The sequence below is a fragment of the Numida meleagris genome, chromosome 5, assembly GCF_002078875.1.
Source record: "Numida meleagris isolate 19003 breed g44 Domestic line chromosome 5, NumMel1.0, whole genome shotgun sequence".
Taxonomy (NCBI): Eukaryota; Metazoa; Chordata; class Aves; order Galliformes; family Numididae; genus Numida; species Numida meleagris.
In genome coordinates this window covers 29,482,821-29,506,212 of record NC_034413.1, presented here as the reverse complement: position 1 = coordinate 29,506,212, position 23,392 = coordinate 29,482,821, and the positions used below count along the sequence as shown (strand labels likewise).

Below are 23,392 nucleotides of genomic sequence, written 5' to 3'. Positions count from 1 at the left end.
CCTCATACAGCTTTCTGACACAGTCTTTATTTGAGAAACAAAATAACTATATTACAGTTATAGCCTAATGGATTGCAAGCTGTTTTATTGGAGGCAGCTGAATCCCGTTTAGCATAAAAAAGAACTCTGTTTGCTATCAAGAACACATTTACATTAATATGACTTTGACAAAGTAAAATAAAATCGCATTAAGATGATGTAAGTAGATAAGACAATGAAATCTCTGTGAGATAGTTTTGGCACACCAATTAGAGTCAAGTCCCTGCAGGAAAGGAGCATATTTTTACACCGAGTATCCATGTGCTTTTAAGTTGCAGAGCAGCCAAAATTAATTCCACGCTTAAAATATTTCCAGCAAGGGAAAAAGAGTTTATTATTATCTTTATTTTTCCCTCGAAAAGGTAAAATTTCTGATAAACTGCATTTGTGGTTGCAATAACACAAACACGTTTTGTTCTCCGCACCAGTCTGTAATCATCTTGATTATTGCAAGGGACTTTCCAATATAGAGCAGCTGAAAACAAGGTTTTAGATTACATGGTAATTTAGGAATGCATGAAAAGCCGAGCAGTCCCCATAATGGAGCGCTGCACATACTCCATGGCTTTTACAGCTAAACATAACATACGTTTTGTGATTCATTCAGATGATTTTTCAGGTTTTTTGGGCAGGGCTCTACCAAAGCGCGCCGAGCCCAAGTTCTGCCCTGCATTTGGGAGCCCCACCGCTCTGACAGCAACAACCACCCCAACACTTGGAAGCCGCTCCTTCTGCATGGTCACTGAAAGCAGGGCAGTGATGGATGGCGATAATACTGTGGGTTTATGTCTAATTGGGCCTTGGCAGCCCCAACGTTTCTTTTGGAGCTGAACTCCCCTATTCCCTTTGCAAGGTACACGCGGCGCTGCGTGGCTGCTGGTCCCAAAGGCACTGCACCTGGCGCAGCCCCGGCCCATGCCCCCTCAGTGCTGGACACCAGGTGTCCCCACCTCGCTGCGCTGCTGCCACTGAGCAACCAAAACAGTCCCAATGCTGCGTGTTCCATCGCCTCCAATCCGCCTGTTGCAGGGCTGCGTGCGCAGGGAGAACGTGTGTGCTCGCAGATATCCCTCAGCCGGGCTCATATTTTATGTTGTCACTCGATATGCCTCAGCCGGGCGAGGCAGGACTTTGCAGAGTTTGAAATAATCCAAATTCAATCACTTTAAAGCTGCTACAATATGCAAGTCCTGGCAGCCGCTTTAAATTAATGGAACATCAGATGTGCTCTGATCCTTTCAATTTCCTTGGGCAAGGGAAATTCAGCAGCGGCGGTGGGGGAACATCAGGCTATCAGCGAAACAAATGTCATCTTTTGTCTGCTGATAGAAAACGCGCCCAGCAAAAAGAGACACTGTATTTATTGCTCCATAATTAAAATGTATTTCTCCATGCAGAAGGGATTAACTCAGTGTTTTGGACAAGTGAACGCCACGCGGCCTGATCCATACAGACGGGCACTGCCATCGAACCGAAACACAACGTAGCTTCTTATTTGGGGCTTTACAAACACAGCCAGATATTTTGTCTGGGTGTAGGTATTTGGTTTTTGTGCCTGCTGGCAGGTATATCAATACAAATAGCAGAATGCCGGCTGCCAAAGCCCAGTCCCAGGGCAGAGATGGGATTTTGGCAAGAACTGGAAAAAAGAAATATCCATGGCAAGCCCATGCAAATTCCCTTGGTTTGGGGTTTACTTTGCAAGTGCAAACATTCATCAGGTTTGTCAGAAGGGCCGCAAACCTGACAACCTTTTGATCAAACCTTGGCTGTGTTTGGAGGAAACCTGTGCTGGAGTATGTTTTTCAAGATGCAGTTCAGTGGCTTTGCTTTTGAAACACAAACAAACCCAAAAATTCAAATTAGGGCTCTGAACCTTCGCACAGACGTTCATGGAGCACGGTTTCACTGATACATAGGGCTTATCACAGGGCGGTGTCCTGGCTGAAAGGGCACGTGCTTCATGAAGTCTTTTTCCTGAAACAATATGATAGAAGCTGTCAGAGTTAAATTCAGGACAAGGTATCTCTTTAATTCTGATTTTTCACTTATTTGATTTATATGAGGAGAGCCTGGCTGCTTCTGTGCTGAGCAGAGCTTGTGTTGCCAGACAGTATGTTTTAAGTTATTTTTAAAACGCTGCCTTTTGAAGGCTCTTAAATCCTTTGATGTAAATGAAAATAAAATCATAGTTTGGAATCTAACAGGGACTTTTAATCTTGATCTTAAAAGCATGAATCATGCTACAGCACAGAGTAAAACTATTTTCTGTCCTTTGCATTCACCTTCCATGCACATGCTGATATTTTGATATTTATGGGTGGCAATTAGGGATCTCAGGTAGTCCCAGGTGCCTTGTGCCAAGCTCTGTGAGCAGCTACTGCTGACAGCCTACGGATGAGATTTCCTCAAGTCTTACTCATTTAAATATGACATTTCAAACGAGCCCGATTAAACCCAAGCAGAAGCAAAATGTCTCAACTTCCACGCATGTAACGTTATGGCAACAAAATTTGGACTGATTACTGTCTTAGAAGAGCAGAACTAGTGGTAAAGCAGTGGTGGTGCAATAAAATCACAGAAAAACTTCTCCCATAGCCACCGTTGAAAATCCAGCCACCATTTTCTGCCAGAACTGAGGCCGAGCCCAGGCCTAGCCCAGAGCAGAAGCCCAACCGAGTGACTGCTCCTCCAGGTTAAGAGTAAGAACAACGTGAGCATTTCAGCTGATTGTTCTTCAGTCACTATTTGAAAAATGGCATCCCTACATCAAGCAGGGTTAGCAGCTGCCAGGATGTTCATTTGGGATGGACATCAGGTAGGAGCAGCAGACACCAAACCCCACTGGGTCTTCCGGTGGTCTCCAAATGAAGATAACAGCAAAGTCATCTGGGGATGCTCTCCTCAGGTCAAAGTGCTCCCCTCGGTTTCTCCACCAAGTCAACTGCCTGGGTGCTGCAATGGTGCAGCATGGCTGATAGCAGCCAGATTGGGGGCCCTCATCCCAACAGGCATCCCAAGAGCCACGGGATAGCTGTTCACAGCCCATGGACACCCAGCCGTGAGTAGGGGCATGCTGTGGTCAGAAAGGGTATTTGGCCCTTGAGGTTGTGCCATGGACATTGCCAGACTGCTCTTATATTCCAGAATCCTGCCTTAGTTTTTGTCCCAGAAAAATAAACTATGATCAGCAATAAATGAATCCCAGTGTTGATGCTCGTAAGTTGCACAGTCTGCTCCTGTTGAATCTGAAGAAAACCTACAATGCACTCTATAGTTACATCTGCCAACAGAGCATGACAAAAGAAATGATCAAGAAAGACCAACCAAGTTCATCCTATCTGTGTGAACCAGGCGCGGAGCTCCATGTCTGGATCCTTCTAGATTTCAAACTCTTCATGACCTCCAGTGGAGTTTTAAGATGAAGAATGTCAAAATTTGTTCCTAAATAAAAAGTAATAAAAAGTGCCAAATTAATATAACAGCATAGTGGAGCTCCCATTTACTGCATACAACAGTCAAGACATTCAGACTTATTGCTCTCACTACAATTGTAATTCAGTTTCCTTGTGCATACATAATGGTTTTATCTATTCTGAATGGGGTTATCTTTAGTTCCTTAACAAGCCCATATAATTCAGCTGTCACAGTTTCCATAAGAACAGTAACTTGGAATTTCCTGCCTTTAATTTGGACTCACGCCTGTCTACAGCACTGCATTAATGATGTTTCCAGTGTGTGTGGTGACTGTGAAATCAACCATTAAGCATGTTACATATATATTTATAATGTTCAAGTACCATTTGTAGAGCTAACATCTCAAAGTAATGTAAGGATCCTATCTTCACAACTCCAGCAGCCCCAGTTCAGCTGCCTCATCCCTACTGCAGGCTTTGCAGCTGGGCTCTCCTGCAAAGGCAGCACACACAGCCAATACAAACCTGCCCCAAGTCTCTTCCCTGTCATGAGGAAATTTCCCGCTGTCACAATACAAGAAGATGGTGGCTCCCATAACAGAAACTCCTCCAGGTGCACACAGCAGCACCTCACCTGCCGCAGAAGCATGTTAGGGGAGTGTACACAGTCAGTCTCATTGCACTAAGCTGTGCCCAGTCCCAGGGACTTCTACTGTTATCTCTATTTGGTACAGAAACAAAGCAAGACATTTAGTGGTTGAGACCTGAGGCTCCCAATTAGCGTGCTGACAGATGGCTGTTTTCACTTTTGCTTCCCTTACTAGGCCCATTCATTCAGGGTGCTCAGTTTAATTACACAGAACCATGTGCCCAAAAGCTTGCCCACTTTTTTCAGTGTGCATTGCTTGGTTTAACAGAGATGCTACCTTTCCCTAAAATACTGCTCCAGAGTTTCACCATGTTTTGTAGTATCAAACAAGATCTTTGGTTTCACTGTGCTCATACTTGGCTGCTGCCCTGCATTTCAGGAGACTAATAACTCTTCAGAGAAGAGCAGCTATTATCTCTCCCTTGGATCAGAGCACCCCCCATCAAGTACCCACAAGGGCAAGGAGGGGCATCAGTGCACAGCAGAAGGCAGCAAACATTCAGGACGAGGCGATCTGCATCAGCACAGACTTGAGCAAGACAGCATCACACAAAGACCCACTAAATCTCCCTTTCTAGGTTTCCTTCCTCTAAAGCGCAGGTGCCAAAATACACGTGTAAGCTGAACAGTTCAGTAGCAACATGTTGTGTCAGCCCCCTTCCTCTGACTCAGTATCATAGAATCATTAAGGTTGGAAAAGACCTCTAAGATCATCTAGTTGAACCATCAACCCATCACCACCGTGACCACTGAACCTTAGCCTTTTCTCATCTCAAAGATTTTCTAAAACGTTTATTACTCTTAAGCTAATCAGGTCCTAATTTGCAGGATAAGGAGAACTGGAGGTGAAAAACTAGACCCACAGAGGGCAGAGTGGGTGACTTCCAGCATAGCTCCAGGGCAAAGCTGTTCCCTCACAGGATGCAGGCTATCCTCCTAGGAAAAGCAAAGAGCTGGAGCCAGAGCAAGGGCCTCAGGGCTATCTGGGCAGAGCCAGCATAAAACCACCTGCCATTTCAGGAAGGATCTCAACCTGGAGCCCACCACTGTTACACTGCTTACAGGGAATGGCTCTTACCCATTTATCTCCTGTTTGCTTGTGTTCAATGGCCTTATGGAAAAACGGCATCAATAATGAATAAGCAACAAATGCCGTGCTCTGTCTCTCCAGCTCTGGCTCTAACAAAGACCATCAGGTGGTACAAATTACTTCACCTTACTCATGCTGATTTTTATCAGCTGGGAATTTGGCCTAAGTTTCATCTGGTTTAGGAGAGAAACAAAACATACAGTAACCTGGCTGAACTGACAGCAGAGGTAGACCCCAGTTTCCACAAGATCTGGCTGGTGGGGTATGGCTGTCTGCACTGACCAGCTGTATCTGGGCGCAGAGAGGCTGCTGCAGGCCTGGTTGGGCATCGCGCAAGCTCTGGCGCAAACTCTGCATGAACCAAAGCTTCCTAAAGAGCCTGCAAGAAGGTGCAGAAGCCTGTCCAAGGCTGAGCAGTGCCAGTGACACAGCAGATGCATATGTTTCTAAGAATACTGCCTGGCAGCCTGGCACTGGTGAGTGCTGGAAGCTGTACCGCACGTGCACACACAGCCCCTACTATCATTAGAGCTTCGCTGCTTTGGCACCTCTTCCTAATTTACTTAATATCTATTTATACCACCCTGTTTCTGTTTTGAGCCTTTATCAGATGCTGACATGTTTTTCTGCAGAGCCAGACTTTGGAAGGAGGCTGTGGAAAGGAATCATTGAAGGGAGCTTAAAACTTCAGAGCACTTGGAAGCGTCATTCCCAATCTAGCAGTGACCACTGCTCGTAGTGCAGAGGCCATTTAGCCGCTTTTCCACAGAGCCAGAGCAGAGCTGTCCTGCCTGGGAGAGGCCGGTTCCTGTGTGCATGCCGAACTGCAGGACAGACTGTGAAGGCACTCAGAACAACCCAGCCTTGCTTATAGCAGGTCTTGGCTTTCCACACATGGATGTGAGCCTCTGTTTTCCAATGAGGTCTGCAAATCAAGGGAGGCCGATAACCACAGCGTAATATCGCTCCAGCTCTATCTCTGGGGTAGTGGCAATTGTGCTCAATCATCAAATACTTCTGAAATAAGTTGCCTTGTTAGCATCATCATACTGCAAACATGGGGGTAACACTTTATTTCCTTTTCCTCCAACTGTGACCCAGTGATATGTTTGTCATGGGTTGGCTGGAGGACATACAGAGCTCACAGGGAACAACTTCTAGGAAAACTCTATGTACATTTTGCCTGATTCAGCTGTTACAACTCCAAGCTCAGATGCAAGTAGCAGATCAGAAGAACACAGCTGTTCATGTTGACATGTTGCTGGCCTTATGGAATGATGATAAACAGCTGGAAATGCATTTGATGAACTAAGGGATAGGGACAGAGCAAAGAATTTCAGGCTCGCTGGAACATAGCAAACAAATAGGCAATCAACTAAGGATGTCAAATTCTTCCTCTGCAAATCATTTGTATATCTTTCACTGCTTCTTACAGTGGGCTTCAGAAGGACACACATGGCAAGGCTGTAAGCTTCAGAGCTGGCCAAGACTGCACAGACCCCCTGTAAAAATCTCACCAGAGGGCAAAAATATTTAAGGTGGATATGCATCTTCAAGCAGGAGAAGAGAGATGAGAAATTCTCTCTGTTTGTGGATAAGTGAAAAGATGAAGAATAGCTTCAGTAGGAAATCTTGGAGGAGCTCGCTTTCCTTTCTTCCTCCCCTGAATAATGACACCCTTAGCAAGTCCTCCTGCAGAGCAATCCCCAAGCTCCAGAGCACACTTCTCCCGGCACACCTCTGTTTCAAAGGTCAGGTGGGCGCTGAGAGCTGCAGGACTTCCCCACAAGCTGTTCCCCAGGAACCACCAAAGCCCTGTCTCAGAGCTGCCTTAAACCAGGGAGCTTATCCGGGTATTTCAGTGGCTCCTAGTATCGTATTCTGTCATAAGTTTTAGTTGTTGCTATTCTGAAGAAAGCTTTTGTTCAATACAAATGCCTACTTCACGATGACATCATCTAAGACTGGAAAAAAAAAAAAGCACAGCCTGGAGTAGTCAGGCATGTGATGATGTATAAATAGCACTGACAGAACAATATTACAAACTCTATTGGTACAGCTAAGATAAAAATAGCAAGATGCTGATTCATCTGAGCTATCAGTGAGAGGGATGGCAGGAGGTTCAGCTACAATAAACCTTCCCAGCTGAAAGCATGCTGCTTCACCATGAATCAGCTGCTCAGATCTTTCATTCTGCTTGGAAAAGCACCTGTCTCTGGCTGTTCCAGTCCTCCATTACTGAACACATGACATGTAGGGCCTGAATTTTCTTCTGTTTCCCTTATGCTGAAACACGCTGCAGTCAGAAAGTTCTCAAAGGCTTTATAAGCAAGGAGGAAAGGCAGAAACATTTCTCAAACTGCTTGCTGGATGCTTGGCGACAGAATGTTTTGGTGGTGGCAAAATGGTATTGTTCACAGCTTTTTCTACTTTGCCTTTGTTTAGAAAAACAAGCAAGGAACCACTGTTTCAATAAGCCTGGAAACACTGAGCTATGCTTGCCACACCCCTGCATCTGCAAGGACTGGGTCCTTCTGTGGGTTTCAGTAAGATGCATGCAAAGTCAAGTACACCTCCACAGATGGGGTTCTTTTCAAACCTTTCAAATGAAAGAAAATGAAGCCAAGCTTAGAAATACAGGAATTCAATAAAAAAAAAGAGAACACAAGATCGCTGATTTGCTCCTTGGAACACATCAGCAGTGATTACTTGTGTAGTATCTTCCTATGGCCCAGACCTTTTGTTCTTGTTTGCCTTAACACCAGTCATGCTGATGCTCTTCAGTACCAAAAACTTGTGCATGAGAGCTGCCAGCTTGGGTGCTGGGGAGCAGGACTTTGCACTACAGCTTCTCTACTTCCAAAGCACGTGCCGCAGTGACAGTAGCAGCTACATGGACACGAGCACACTGGCCCCATCGAGCAGTTGCTTGGTCCAAGCAGAGCACCGTATCACCTGGCTGCATCTTGGTTTGCATCAAAGCACAGTTACTTGTTTAGGACCATTAAAATGAGCAACGCTTATACAATTATGGAACTTTATATTAATTTTTAAAACTTGCAGATGTTGCAATCTGTACATATGGGAATAATGCCAAATGTTACAATGGCAAAACAATTATACTGGCTGGCTTTTAAAGATAAAGAAGTAGAATGAAAAATCTCACCCTATCACTGCCACTACTAAGGCATTGATGTATCTGGTTTGGTACACACCTTTTAGTTAGCAGCTCTGCATTTCTGATAGTGAGCTCGTCAGCTGATATTTTTATGAGCAAAAAAGATGATAAAATAATGGGGGGAAATAACAACAAGAAGTCTTTGCTTTTTAACTATTTTTATATCAACATAATCTTTCTTGCTATGCCCAGAGTAGACCTTTGCTGAACATGAGTTTCAGAGAGCAAAGCCAACAGTACTGTACATATCTGCCACTTCTGTCAGCGTTCCCCTCTGGTGCACACAGTGCTGGGAAGAGGCACCCTTTGGACGTCACTGCTCTGTCGTGCAGCATCTCAAAGCATTTGAGATTCTAGTGTAATTTTGTCTGAGGTTGCTGGTTGATCAACATACTGAGGTACTCTGCAGAGAGCATTTAATCGGTGCTCTACATAAGCAACATATGTTTCATATTACCAACATCCCCTTTGTATTTCAATTGCACTTCAGTACTGGTAGATTCTACTGATGCTAAGCCCAGCTTCAGCTTTCAAGCTCAGGAGAATAACAACATAATAACAACATAACTTGCTATTTGTTTATGTTAGTAATAAAATCTACCGGTAACTGTGATTTGATCATGGCCACAAAAGCAAGACTAGCCAAAGGAAACCTTATCAATAAACAGGAGATGAAGAAAGTGGATGGGTTGTCTGTGGATTTTCTAAATCTAGTCCAAGAAGCTGACGTTGAGGTCTGAAGTCTTAACTTGTTTTGGATCCCAGCTTTCCAAAAGATGGTTTGGTGGACAAAGATAGATTAGCACTCACCTCTTCCTAGCATAAAGGTGTTGAGAGATGGAGCAGAGCCACACTCTACAATTGCTGTTTTCCTACACTCATCAGAAGCTGCCAAGGAGCAAGTGTGGATGCACCACCCCAGCACAGCAGCTCTCCTTATCACTGCTTTCCCTGGGCATTCCTCACTGCTTCTCCTGCCCTGCCTCTGTTCCTCTTGCCCCACGATCCTGTGCCTTTGGGCAGGAGAATAGTGTCTTTGTATTGCAGTTCTAAGCCATCTCAACAGCTGCATATGCATAATCACTGGACAGTTTATTGAATTGCTATAACACAGCAATAGCACTACAACTATAGGCATGCTACACGTGAACAGATCAAATGTATCTTTTGTATGTTATCTGTGCTGATGCATTAGCCTTGCATTACTGAGGTAGAATAAATCTGGTTTACAGAACACTCCTAAGCAAACAGTTTCAATTTCTGATATCTCTTCCCCAATATCTCCACCATGAGTAAACACACAAAGGTAATGTTGGCTCACCACAACCTGGCTCAGTGCATTTTACAATAGAGCATTCCGATAACACCATAGACTTACATGTGAGTAAGACTTGTCATACAGCAGGACAATTTATTCCCATTTCCAGTTTAATGGAGCTTTTCTGATTATTTTCACAGCATTGTGCAAGGTTTTTTTTCCTGCTGCACAAAAGGGAAAAGCTCCTAATATGTTCCTTAAATGCCTCATGAAGTTAATGTGACTTATTCTCGATCATCAAGAGAATGACACTGGAATGAATGAAAGTCAGTATTTTTTCTCCAAGTCTCTTAATATTCAGTCCTCATATGGCATAAGGGAGTAAACTCTCAATTACACAAAGGCAAATACAGAGAAATCCGTGAAAGTCAATAGAGTTATTCTGGACACCTGAGTAATTTGTCCCTTGGTATGATTCAGTCTCCAAAATCCACTCTGAATGTCCATAATGACCGTGTGCTGTTCACTGACATTTTTAGCACCGTTACAATTCTAATTTTTTCCATGTTTCACAAATAACTGGAGTCAGTTTCTTTCAGAAGATGCTGTTTCCCCAGCTTGACTTCTCTATGAATAACCTCAACCATCGTTATGCTACTTTTGCTCAAATGTTTCATTATTAACAATAAACATCTATCCCAGATGCCTTATTTTCAGCTTCATTAGACGTTTTACTAGTTCATCTTGAGTCACGTCAATATTTACCTTGGACAGGGTTCCGTATACTTTAGTTTCTAATACCAGAATTCTCCAGACAAGCTTATTGTTCCTGGCTTGACTTCTCCCAGTCACAATTTAAGACTTTTTCTTACACACTGAATAAGATGCAAATTCATCCAACTATGCGCTCCACCACATGCTGCCAGGTATGCCTATTCCAAACATCTCCAAACTGATTTACTTCAATTTCTGTGTAAACACAGGCCCCAAACCTGTACTCAGTTACTTTGAAGTAATTTCAGAGTAATTTAATCACTGCAATTAGCAGAAAAGAAAGCAGAAATTAAATACCAGCCTTCCAGGCCTATTACCACAACAGCCATTTCTACTTACCTGTATCCCAGAGAAATGGTGTCAGGAAACCACGAGGCACTGCCAGCCGCTGCCTCCCTTACTCGCACTTCTGTTTGTTCCAAACTGTTCAAACTCAGATGTTCTTCTGAGAGATGGGACTGCTTTTCTTTACTTCAGCTCTACCCCCTGCCCCTGACAAACAGGATCTACCTGTGCCGAGTTGAGCACAGCACAGAAATTGTTGTGCTGTTTCTATGTACTGAGAAGAAACCTTGTAAAATAGCGAGTGGCAGCAGGATGCCACATTCTCCAGGCAGGAGAGCAGAAGTACTGAGGATCTAAGCTTTCCAGTAACATTAACAATGTAAGCAACAGCAACAGCAAAAAGAATGGATGAAGTGGTTTTTAGGGTCATGGTGGAGCAATACAGAACCTGGAAGGACCAAAGGAAAGTGGAGCAGGTACTGCCCCTTGGGAGGCTGTGTAAAGGCAACCTCTGGCTTGGCAAGGCATTGGCAAGAACTGCTGTATGGCAGCAGCAGCGCATGTAAAGGAAAGCAGCCATGGGGAGGAGCAGTGCAGATGATGGGGGGATGGGGTCTTAGGGGTGATAATGGAAAGCCAGTCTGTCTGTGTGTGTACCCAGTGCTAGTGATACCTGAAATGGCTCAGCAAACGTATCTGCAGGCACCTCTGTGCTGTAGTCCACAGAACCCTCTGGATCCAGGCAGCTCCTTCCTCCCGTATGCACGCCTGCTGGAGAGAAGTTGTTCTCAACGAGAGCAAGACAAAGGGGAACAAAAATTTGAGAAGTGGGATTGTCTAAATAATTTTCTTGATCTTTATGCTGAGTTTACTTCAGGTCCTTTTTCAAAGCAGCAGCACAAAAAAGGCAGTGTGAGGTTTGATATATTTATATTATATATTCATGGACTGCATTGGAATAAAACATTTTGAATTTTATATTGGATATGAAAAAGCAAAGGTGTCAAGCTGGGAAAGTGCTTTGAAAATAACAAAGGACTTTATGTGGGATTGTTTGAGGTCATTTTATCTGCTGTTCTTGACAGTATTTAAATACCTCCTTTCAATTTGAAATGCCTTTGCTTGTCACTCACTGAAATCAGAGCTGCAGACTGGCAGGGCAGCTGGGCATGCACCATGCGGGGATACATGTAGAAAGAAGCACTTGGATTTTTGGAGATCTCCAAAGCAAGGCTTATACCTCTGCCCACAGCCCCTACATGTCATGAGGTGTCAGCATGGCTGGGAGAAGCAATGACCCACGTTCTCGTGAGAAGGGAGAGAACTGGAAGGCCAACTTCCCTGAGCAGGCCACTCCTTGGAGCAGGGCAAGAGACGGCTTTACATGCCAGGCGTGCAACATCTCAGCAGAAATTCAGGATATGAAGCTGAATTTACAGTGTAATAACTTCAGTGATGCCACAGATTCATGGGACTAGTTCTGAATTACTTTGCTTAGGTGCTTTAGTAATAGCAGTGCACGTAAATAATTTATGTATTTAGCCCACATGCCACTGCTAACGTCTGAAAAAGTTACACCCATGCAGTGTAATGAAGCCAGTATTTCTGTGCACCCCAGACAACATTGTATCCTACAGACTGCTCCCCTGTGTTTCGACCCAAAAGGGCCATACTACTGTCTCAATACAGGCAGGGAGATGAGACAGGATGAGGGACCACTGCTCCCCACAAACACATGGAACCAGAAGATAAAAGGGAAGAGCTGAATACTGGATGAAATGCAAGTTTCATGTAAATGATCACTTACAGAGGCCTAATAAGTGATTCTGTGCAATTCGTTGTCAGAGATTCTCCTCTGCCATTTTTTGTTTTGAATTTGTATTTAGAAGATTTTTTCCCTTGGAAGATAATGTTCAGGCTTTAAAATTTGTATAAATCTGTCATGACATTCATCTGTCTCTCTACAGAAGTGGGTTTTTTGTTTGTTTGTTAATAAAGTGTCTTTTCTTCTTTTTAATCTGTTGACTTATCAGAATGGAGTATTTAGGATAAGCAGTGCTGCATAGGATGGACAGCATGTAGGAAGGCTGCTTCCTAAATAATATGTTCTTTTTTAATCCAATCAGTGAATCAGTTTTGCATCTTCTGCATTACTCAGGCTGGGGACTGATCAGGGTCTTCACTGCAAATGTCTCAGCTCCCAAGGACTGATTTTATTTCCAGACAAAGGAGGACTCAGCTGGAGACAGAGGCTTTACTGCCAGCCACCCACCCACCCCTTTCAGTGTTTTTTCTCTCCCGACTGAGTTAGGGGTGCTACTCTAAAGAATTTACGAATTGCTCCCTTCTGACAGCCTCTGCTGGGTCCCCTCACGTTCGTGTCCCTGCTCTGCTCTCCATCCCACCATCCAACTGAAAGCCATCATCTTGTCCACTCCACCTGCTTGTCCAACACAGCTGTGAGAATCCCACTGTGAGATTGGGTTGTGTGCTGACAGGTGCATGGCCATCAGCTCTGTGCTGCAACCTCTGCTTAGAGCATGGACAGGGAAGGGACAATACAGAAAGGCACTGCAGAACAAGAGTGCAGAGGGTGCCTAGTGAATCCTCACATTTTCTGCTGTGGCTGCCCTCAATAGCTTCCTGGGAGAACTCCTTGCCCAGGGTCTGACTTGGGTTTGCACATCTGAGGCCTGTGGCCACAGAAGACACGTTCTCTCACTTTGCGCTTTATGAATGCTTAGTCTGAGGTTACTCTACCTTGTGACCTATCTAAAAATGACATTGGGTTACTGTACCACGATCAGTTTTTTCAGTTCCTCTTGTTCACCCTTTGCCTATATGTTTTCCATTATTCTTTCCTTCTGTTTTTTTCTTTCCATCAAAATACCTGGAAACATTCCACTACGTTTTTCCTGCTGCTAAATACAAACACTTTCTTTGCTAACTTCCACTTGAATCTCACTTCGAATGGCACGATGGCTTTACACATCATTTGTCAAATACAGCCCACGATCTCTGTGTCAATTACAAGATAAAGATATGGTAATCCCACCTGTTTGAGTTCTGTTTTCCTCTTAGCTCTGGTCAGAACAGGGAAAAAACTCTCCGTGAAAAGACAGGATGTGAGGATGCTTCTGGATTACTCACTGAAAAAAGGTCTGAGGCTCGATTCTTGTTACCAGTCTCTCCAGTGGAAACATTGAGTGACTCCAATAAAAACAGTGGAGCTGCAGCAGTACAGCAGAGACAAATCAAGGCAGAGGTTTTGGAATACACTGTTCTGTTGTTGTTTGTTATAGAATACATCTCATGTTCTGCTCTATGAGCTTTTTGAAGGTTTACACAGCAGCCAGCTTATACAAGAAAGTAGAGCAGAAGTTCAGATTATGAACTTTGATTGCTCATGGTTTATTCAATATTTTTAATCAAGTTTGTAAAGGTTTCCTTCCATCAAAGAAGGTCCTTTTTGATTAATCAATTGAATTTGATATTTTCTCTATGGAGCACACAAGGCATTATACTCCATTGCCAGTTATTTACAGGCAGCTTTGCAGCACACAATAGAACAATTATTTTCTAAGTAGAAGAACTGTGATCAGAAACATTAATAAACCACTTAATAGTGTAGCATCCTCTTCTTCCTTTAAAGAGGCACAATAAGGACATATCAAGCCATTTTTCATACAATCTGCATAATTTCAAAATAACACGTTCAGGAAAACAGACTTGTCCTAAATGCCCTTCATCACATTTACATCTGTAACAGCTGCAGTCGCAGCTCTGTTGGGCTTGATTTTATTCAGTTTTGCAGGATCAACATAAAATCTGGGCTGAAAATTAAAGGGAGTAAATGTACCCCTGACAGTCAAGAGAATGATTTTGGTCTTGGAGTATTTCTGGCCAGAACTCACTTTCAAAAGCAGCTTTGTCATTTGTGCTTGGCCTAGTCCCAGTAAGTGCTATTATGATTTGTTACATTTTCTGTAGAACCAGGAGACCATCTATTAGCCCCACTGTATTGTATTGAGCTTCAATTATGTAATAGTCATTATTCTGCTGCATATCCAAAGCTTTGTAAGAAAGTTTTAGCTCTGGAAAGAAATGTACAAGATTCTCAAATGATTTTGAGGAAGATCAAACTCCCTCTTTTTGCTAGTTGAAAGAGGAAAGGTTCCTTCTTGATATAAATCATGAATAATTTGAACAGACTTTTTTCTAAAGAAAAACTCCTTTTTCTTTGAAAGCCATTGATAGCTTGGGATTCAAGCGAAAGAGAATAAAAGAAGAAATAATGGCTTCTTCCTAGAAGAGAACGTGATAGGTATGCCTCCAAATTAGTGAGATTTTAATTTAATTCTAACAGAGGAATGTATGTGTGTGTGTGATTTGAGTGCTTATAAGTGAGGAATGAGGGTCTCTCCCATCTCTAACCTGAGTGAGGAGGGGGGCAGGTCCTCAGCCAGCACCAGCCCTTCTGGAGCCCCCTCGATGGAGGTTCTGCAGCTGACATAAGTCACAGATGTGCCCTGCAGTCCCGTTTGCTCATTTAGCTGCCCGCTGAGGTTCTACAATGCAAACTTAATACCTAATCAAATTCCAGAGGCCTTCCATTTCCAGTCAGTATGAGCCATCCTCATCTCCCAGACTTGTCGACAAATTAACTACCACAAAATAACATCTGCTACTAGTTACCTGGCATCATCTTCTATCATCCCTCAGTGTTTGTTTAAAAAATAAACAACCCAAAACACTGGCTTTAAAAAGCACGGACATCAAAATAAAATTTGATCATCTCCAAGCAACTGTCCCCTTCACAAACCATTTATCTGATGAAGGCTTCAGCTTCCAGTTCTCAGAGGAAGACTCGATCATGTGTGAATGCTCCCTGCTCTCTGCTGACAGCCGGACACTGCGGTCCCGTAACAACCAACCACCAGGTACAGTCAGTCCAGGTGCTGTCTCTGATTTTTTTCAGCTAATAACTAATGCAGCACATACAACTTACTCACAGCTTATATACGCAACAGCTGCTCTGCCTCAGAGTAGCAAAACCAATTATTCCCTGGTATTCTCAGGAAATGGAAGAGAAATGTTCTCAAGACTGACAGATTTCTGAAATGATCTTTCTTGAACGTATGCTCAGTTTAGCTGGTATTTTAGTGAAATGACTGTAGCTTTATACCAGCTGAAGGGAAAGCAGAAAGTAAATCAGTAAGCTTTCTTTCAGACAGACTTCAGTATCTCAAAAATTCGCAGCTAACAGAAATTTACTACCAAGGATGCATTCCTATTACAAAAACAACAATTTCAAACACCACTGTACAACATGACGTGACTACAGCCACCGCACAGCAGTGGCTCACGAGTATGTTTGCCCCTCTGAGATAGCAACTGAGAATAAAGCAGGTAGTAACACAGTTTGGCCACAACTATGTTATACTCTGGTTATTTTTGCAGTATGAGTTATAAATGGATCAGATGCATTTGCATTTCATTCACTAATTCCAATCCAAGCAGTATGTGTGTCCTTGTTTTTCATAAGGGAAAGGAAGTTGCATATCTATTTTATCCAAAAATAAGAAAAAAGGGTGAAAAAGAAGGAAAAAAAAAAGAAAAGGAGAATTGGAGTAAAAAGCATTTTCAAGTTGCACATTTATTGGATCAAAGAAAACAAGGCATTGAGCCAGAATCTAATCTTGTCTGCCACTATGTAAACGATGAGTAAGTCTGCTCGGGTCAACAGAGCAACAGCAGAGTCACATGAGTCACAGCACACTTCTCTTTGAAAAGATTTCTCCATGGCTAAATATACTATTGCAATTGCTTCAAGAAAAGCTCTGCATCAAAGTCTAATAAATGCTGGCAGTGATGCTGAGCTCTGAGCAATCATAAAGCCAAGAGGATGAACAAGAATTAACAAGTGGACTTAAAAACCTACTGAACAAAATGGAAGTTCTGCCTGAGAACTGAAGTATCAGAACTTTGGAAATGAAAATCAAGACCTAATTTTTCCACTACCTACACTTATTCACCTTCCAAATGGATCTGAAGAGAAAAAGTAGAAAAGGAAAGAATTTTATTCAGGATTCAATGCAGAAGATACACTGAAATCACTAGACCAAGTTCATATAAGTTACAACTCAGCTACGCAACAACACAGAGTTTGTTCCACTATCATTTTAAGCAGCCTGTCCCTAACAAAAGCCTTGCTCCTCCCACGAACAAGCGTTAAACAAGCCTATCCATTCTACCTGTGAACAGGAACAGCCAAACCAAGAGAAACCAATCCAGCACACCGCCCCATCTGTGATCTAGCAAAACAGTAATTCTAATGAATACCTCTTTTATCTCCATCTGATATACACAGTGCTGAATCTGGAAAAATGAGAGCTCACTTAACCATAAAAGAGATGCCCTTTGGTCTTTTATTTTTTTTCAATGAGATCATAATTTAGTGCTATTACAATTATAGTTTTAGGTAACCAAAATTACTTATCAAATGTGGGTTTGCATTTCCTATCAACAACATATCAAATTAGAAGAGTTATGAATTTCTCTTCTACCTAGCCTTTTCTTTGGGAGCCTGATTAAATGCGTATTATTTCTTCTTAAGTGGTTTTACAGGTCATTTACCTTAGATTTATGAGTATCAACCTACTTTAGGAGGTATTAGATAGCTTTAACGTTTGACACGTATTCTCTAAATCATTTACAGTGCTCTCCATTTGCACTAGATGATCAGTAATCTTCTCAATATTAGGTTTTATTGACAATGCACCATAGAGAGTTCTTATTATATGATAATGATTTAAGATAGGTGTAAGACAACGAACTAATAAATTCAAAAGCTTATTTTTGATTGTTGACAGAGAGCTCAGGAATAATGTGCATGCATCTAAATCACAATGTTTCTCAATAAGGTAAAACACATGCATGTTTAACCTGACAGGAGCACAGCACAAGGATTTGCAAACAGATCCACATTCCTGCTTTGGGACCAACAGCCTCACGCTCATAGTTCTGTATTTACTCACAGAAACCCTCCCATGGATGTGAGAGTTCACTGCTGTGTGGAAGTACCCGTGCCTGTCCCACACAGCGAGGGTGCAGGCAGTGGTGCTGAGGAGATACACAGGGGCTCAGCCTGGTTCTCTGGTTCCTGAGCACTGGACCATGCCTCCCTGCACCCAGCTCAGGGCAGGCTGCTGCTATCCATGCCCAAGCATGCCTCTGTTACACTTGAGTCACACCAAGGTAAATATACCCATTGAGATCAAGAAGCATTCTGCCAGAGTAAGAAGCCAGCCTGGAGATTAAGGTCTTAAAAAATTAGTCTCATTCTTTATGTTTGAGAGACAATATCCAAAAAGTGTTACATATAACACAGACCTTCATGTTGCCCTACACAATCATTTCACAGAAATACTGGCACTGACAGCAACTGAATTCAATTGGATAATTAATTTAACTTCCATAGAATATCAGCCCCTGTATCTGTATCACTCACAAAAAAAATTGGAGTAGAAGAAAAAAAAGCAGAAGTATTTGGTGGCAAATGAGTATCTCTCTGTAGAACTGAAGTCTCATCTGCAATTCTGCAATCCAAAGGTAGGTCTTTGAAATGTAGTCAAGAGATCTGTATCGGTCCTGCTTTTACAGTACATCATTGGAAATGACTTCTGGGGCACTGGCGCTGCCTGAACCGGCAATTTGTTAAATTGAAATGTGACATCTCAAAAAAGAAAAAAAAAAAAAAAAAAAAAAGGGTGGAATGATCTCAAAGCAAAAATAACACAAAATCCAAACCCTGCTTTTATCCAAAAAGTGAAAAATTGTGTTAGTGGCAGCATTGTCACGTGATAATTACATATGACTGTGAATGTGAATCGTAAGGAAGTACAGTACAGCTTGCTTAGCCTCACCTTGCTCATTCAGAAAACAAACAAACCCCAAATCCTTACTCAGACTAAAGACTTGGCAGACGCGCTCAGCTGCTTACAAATGATTTAGGAGCAGTGAACACTGAGAACTCAACTCCAATCAAATTACTCAATGCAACACAGTAAGCATCACTTTTATGTTGATTTGTTAAAACCAAACCCCGATTTACGGACAGAAGGGATGAGAGAAAAAAAAACAAAAAAAAAGACCTCCTCAAATCAGTCCACTCCAGTGCAGCAGGAACAGTTCTGGCCTTGAGATAAGGCAGTATCCCAGACCCCCTATTTAATAACACCTTTGCAGGCGAGTTACTAATGTGCTGTGAAATAGTAGAAACATCGCAAGTTCTATTTTTCTTACCAACGGATCTAAGCACATTCTGCAAGGCAGTATCTACATTTTTGTCTGCTTGTTTCATTCACTAAGTTCCTAAATCAGCAAATTTTAGCAATCTTCAATATCTCTCAGTGATGAGTGAAATTTCTTTTACTACTGTGAAGAAGGGAGGAGGTCAATAAGGCTTGGGAAAATTTGCTAGTATGATCTGTAATACAAATTTGGCAGAAAAGAAATTGAGAACATTTCTTTGGAAAACAATCAAAGGGCAAAATTTTCCCCTTGGAGCTGCATGGTAATTCAGTACTTACATGCTCCAAAGAAACTTGCGACTCTGATGATTAGGGTAGCAAAATATCCAGTGTCTGCCTGACAGACCAAACACAGTGTTTTTTCCTCTCTCTATATTTCTCTGTTCAGGCAGGGCCACGTGTATCTATTAAAACACAGACAAAGACTGAATGATGCATCTTTGCTCAGGAAGATTATAATCTGGGAAGAAATGAAAAAAATATCAGGGCCGGTGGCAGAGATTTAGGCTCAGACTAGCAGGGCGATGTACGCTCACTCTTACCTGGACCTTGGCTGCTCCTTGGGTACATGAAGTGTCAACAACTTTGTGGCTCGCCACTCACACCACCTGCACACAGACAAGTGACTGATAAAACTGAGGAGCTGGACAGCCTTTGGGACAAGTAGTCTTCAGCCTCCTGAATCTGTTAAGGCTTGTGTTAATCAGTACAAACATTAAAGTATGGAACTTGCTGCTACGGAATAGTATGGTGGCCAGGAGTACAACTGGGTTCAGAAAAAGACTAGGCAAATTAATGGAGAAAATGTCACTTGATTCAAATGACAGTTTGGTTTGGGTGCTTACTTCAGCTCCAGAAGTTTCTGAAGCACTGATCAACAGAAGGGAATGCCAAGGTCCTTCACTCTGAGGGTGCTCCATTCCTATGGTCTTCCATAAGCATCTCTCCTAAACAATGCCAAAGGAAGGAGCCCGTGAGATTTGGATCCTGCTCTCTCCAAACATGACAATTCTTAAACTATAATGAATGCAATCATAAAAACAGACTGTTTAGACAAGAAAATTGCCTTGGCTGGAGTTTATGAGCTCAAATTTTGAGAAAAGGTTGTATGAGACATCTTCAGAAAGGATCAAAATAGAACTCAATTACAAATCTGAATTTTTCACAGACTAACCTCCGTGGAGGGAGGCAAAATCCCGAGGCCTTCTTTGCCATCACTACAGGTACTGGCTCATCCAGAGGATTCTTCAGAGCACTTCCACAACTTCCCACTCTGAATCACCATCCGCATCAGCATCCCACATCAACACAATAGCCTTTTTTTCCATGAGCAGAGAAGTACTACACTCATTTAAGGAGAATGACTTCAATGGATCATTCTCCCTCATAGCCTCTGGATGATCTCCTTCTGCCAGAACACAGGTCTCCCCCCTTGCTCCCCCTATCCCTTCTTGCCAGGGCACTTACAGCAGCTGACCTTTCCCTTTTTGTACCAGCACACCTAGCCAACTGTCATGGTTTTGTGATTTTCGGTTATTGGTATTCCACATCATAACATCATGTAGTGGATATACCTGGTTCTCAGAAGAGGACTACTACAGTCCCCACGGTACTTTGCTCCTATGTTACCATTTCCAGCCGGAGGGAAAAGATAAAAGCTCGCAGTATAAAAACTTGCAGATCACGAGACCTCGTCCCTTTTTCCGCCGTCTCTCATCTTGGCAGCACCTCGCTCTCCAGCCGTCTTATCGTCGGTAGTAGAGTAAGGCCTACCTTGATTTTTGGGACATTCTCTCTCTCTGTATTGGATTTATCACCTTAAATTGTAATTATATTGTATTATAGTGTGTTGTTTTGCATTCCGATATTTTATTTAGTAAATTAGTTTGTTTCTCCTCAGATTGTTGCCGCTGTTCTTTGCTCTCAGGGCCATCTCCTTACCCTTTTCCCCTTTTCCCTTTTCCCGGGCGTGGACCCATGGATCCCCCGTCCCCTTCGTCACGGAATCGGGCCGAACGCCCGTAAACCATTGACACCAACACTGCAAGTGCAGAACTCTGTGCAACCAGAAAGCTCATACTTAATGTGGTCATTGCTGTGTCAGTGACACTGCAAGCTTTAAAGCAGTGGGCTACTAATTCTACTGTGTAAAAAGCCAAGCTGTTTCCACCCTGCAAATATTTTATATTCTGTTCTTTCTGCAGTATTACGAATTCCAAGTTCTGTTTAATGCTCTGCATCTGAATGGGACTCCCAATTACATGAGTCACTGCAACTATCCTTTGATTATTTTTTTTTTTTTTTTTTTTTTTTTTTTTTTGCTCACGAACATGTAATCTGAATCCACAACTGCTGGAGTTTGAAGCTTGCTCTGCACACTTGAAGTGCCATGACAAAGTGGGTTGAAATGTTACATACAGTTTTGAGTTGCTTGTGGCAAGCACTGCTGCCTGAGTGTTTTGTCATTGCTGTCACTTTCTTGCGAATTGTGGCAGAGAGGTGGAGGTGATCTCACCTTCAGCACAACCCCTCTGTACACCAGCGGACTGGAGAATGATGTGGTTGCACATTGTGGCAGGGGCAGCTATAACACCATCCTAAAATGAGGGGAAGTGAGAGGAGAGAGGGTGAATTTCCCAGTTACCTGCAGTATCTTTCTTTCACCTTCAGGATGGCACATCACACTGATTAGTGCTAATGAGAGTATAAACATCCCTTTCAAACACCACTTACACCTACATGCATTAGCTGTGAATTCTTTACCAGTCTTGGTATGCATGTAAGCTCACCTGTGGTATCCACACTGCCATAAACAGCAACTAGCTGAGGAGGAGAGGGTACAGTCCACATTTGCATCCTTTCTTTTGAGCAGCTCCTTCTGCACACTTCTGAATTTTCTGGATGACACTCTGGGATCAAACCTGTACTATGGAGGCTCCATACAGCAGAAGTAGCATCAGAGCACAATCTTTCACAGTGGCTTGCGTAAATCTCACCAGAATGAGAGTGATATCATGGGAATGGCACTGGCACGGGCTGCCCAGAGAAGCTGTAGATGTCCCATCACTGGAGACACTCAAGGCCAGGCTGGATGGAGCCCTGGGCAGCCTTGTCTGGTGGGTGGCAACCAGCCCATGGCAGAGGGTTGGATCTAAATGGGCTTTAAGGTCCCTTCCAACCCAAGCCATGCTGTGATTCTATGAATTCCTTGTCAGGAGAGTCCAAGCACCTTATAGGATTAAGAGGCAGAAATAGGAACTGAGAAAGTTTAAAATATATCACTGGGGGAAATGAAACCAAACAAAGCCAAAAAACAGCAATGACAAAACAAACAAACAAAAGCCAACAAAATCCCACAATGTTAGTGTATAATACAGAGAAGTTTTGTGTTACACAGTATGAACTGAAAACCAAATCCCTCAATGAAAATAATAGACTACTCACTGAATAAATCCTTTCAAATAACTACAATACCCACACCTGCATAAATGCATTTTGGTGGTTAACTGAACCGTGTGCTTAAAAGTCTAATTTAAATGGGCAAATGCTGACTCTGCGCACATTTTGTGGTCATGTTGGCAGTGTAGGTTATTGAAGAAAATGTCTTTTTCTCACTTGTGAAAAGCTAAATTTACAGCCTACGCACAATGCTTTTCTGGGAAAGCAAATTTTCTAGGAATGTCAGTTACAATTTTAGGAAGGAAACAATGTGGTAATTTTAAAATTCAAATTAAGCATTGATGCAGAAAAGGAGAAGAAAGGCTTGAGAAGAGAAAGCTGTGGTAAAATACCATGGAACAGGTAAAAAAAAAAAAAAGTTTTCTCTTTTTGCCTTCTTTCTCATCTTTTTTCAAGCCAGCTTCTTATTTGAAAAACTGCTTTCCATCTTTTCAAAACTTCCATCCTCTGCCAGTGTAATGCAGGAAAATACTGCCTGAAAAGCTTTTCTTTTACTTGAAGATAATTACTAGTTGTTCACTATCTCATTACAAAATCCTCGCAGAGACCGGGATTTTACCACACAGATGCTAAAAATTGTCAATATTATACCTTACATAGGAAAAGCTATAGTGTTTCTTCTGTTCTCTTTCCCCTGGAAAATCCCCACTTACTTGGCAGGTATGGCAGACTGTAACACACCTCCTTTTCTACAACATCTGTCTGATTTAATTAAAAAGCTTTGCAGGGTGGGAATCTGTTAAGAACTACGTTAGGTATGTATATTATAAAGAACTCTGTCACGTCAACAATGCAACAAAAATCAAAGATTACTATGCCAAAGCCTTAACTTTTGGTAAGTCCCAGAAATGACAGTATACTTATTTTTAGAGACGACTATAGCAGTAACTCAACATGACACGGGAGACTTTAAAAACAGCAAGCCTGATTTA

General features: G+C 42.5%; 1 long non-coding RNA gene across 1 annotated transcript; it reads right to left on the bottom strand.

Moving 5' to 3' along the window:
- LOC110399808 lies at nt 6-20,619 on the bottom strand. Its single transcript, XR_002439418.1, has 6 exons — nt 19,847-20,619; nt 19,544-19,609; nt 19,281-19,405; nt 11,363-13,919; nt 3,367-3,483; nt 6-2,016 (listed from the first exon to the last, which is right to left on the bottom strand). It is a non-coding gene; the product is annotated as an uncharacterized LOC110399808 (long non-coding RNA).